Raw genomic sequence first — 1,387 nt, forward strand, 5'->3', positions numbered from 1 at the left:
TTTCAAAGGAAAGTTTGAAAAGATTCTGAATATAATGGAAAGTGACTAAATTAAAGGTGGACCAAACCAATTGTGTATCTGTCTGTGTGGGTTTTACACCTTTATAGCACCTTTCCTCCAAAGAACTGAAGACTCTATGGAAAGAATCTCAGAGGAGAAAAACCTCTAACCTGTAAGGAGCAAAGTCTGCCCTGGGGAGGTAGGATTTGTGATGCATCCTGCTGTTATTCTTTGAATGTGATCCTGAGTGATCAGCTTCAAAACTGGCCCCCTGAGGTGGTGCCTGCGGCTCAGTGAGTAGGGCTTGGGCCCCATTTACCGAGGGTGGCAGGTTCAAACCTGGCCCCGGCCAAACTGCAACAAAAAAATAGCTGGATGTTATGGCAGGCGCCTGTAGTCCCAGCTACTCGAGAGGCTGAGGCAAGAGAATCGCCTTAGCCCAGGAGTTGGAGGTTGGTGTGAGCTGTGATGCCACAGCATTGTACCGTGGGCGATACAGTGAGACTCTCTAAAAAAAACTAAATTGGCCCCTAATGATAAAGAGGACTCTCCAAAATAACAGAATAACAGAAGCAATAGGATATAGATAGATAAAGAAGAGAGGAGGGGAATTGGCTCACAGTTGGGGAGTTTAGAAATCCCATCATATGCTACTGCTGTCTACAAGCTGAAAACCCAGGAAAGCAATAATGTAAATTCAGTCCAAGCCCAGAAGCCAGAGAACCAGGGGAGTCAGTAATGAAAGTCTCAGTCTGAGGCCAAAAGCCGGAGAACCTGGGTGTCACTAGTGCAAGTCCCAGAGTCTGACGACCAGGACCTCACCATTCCAGGGCAGGAGAAGGTGAGTGTCCCAGCTCAAGAAAAGAACAAATTTGGCCCTCCCTTTTGTTCTATTTGGGCCTTCAACTGATTGGCCCTTAACTACCCAACCAGGACGGTCCTCTTCAAGTAGTCTACTAATTCAAACGCTAATCTGTTCCGGAAACACCCTCCCAGACACACCCAGAGTGGTGCTTTACCATCTATTGGGTATCTGTTACCCAGCCCAGTTGACACAACGGGTCACACCCCATGATCTCAGGAAGCTGATAAAGGAACCAGGCTGGGCCCTAGGTCTATTTTCACATCCGTTTGTCATTTATAGTCCATTCACAATCTTTCCAGTAAAGATGAAAAATAGGAGCGAAATTTGTGGTTCACCTCAAAAGGTGATCTTAATTGTTCTTTTTTATATGCTTTGTGGAGATCTGAAATGGTGGGAAATATTTCAGATGGAAGTAGAGATGGTCTGGTACTTTGGTGCTCTGTAGCGCCACCTGCTGACAAAATACTTCAAACCTACGCCAATTAAGTGCAGTTTTTCCTTCAGAAACCCTCCTGATGCATA

The sequence above is a fragment of the Otolemur garnettii genome, unplaced genomic scaffold (assembly GCF_000181295.1).
Source record: "Otolemur garnettii isolate 467f Iridium unplaced genomic scaffold, OtoGar3 scaffold00073, whole genome shotgun sequence".
NCBI classification, from domain to species: Eukaryota; Metazoa; Chordata; class Mammalia; order Primates; family Galagidae; genus Otolemur; species Otolemur garnettii.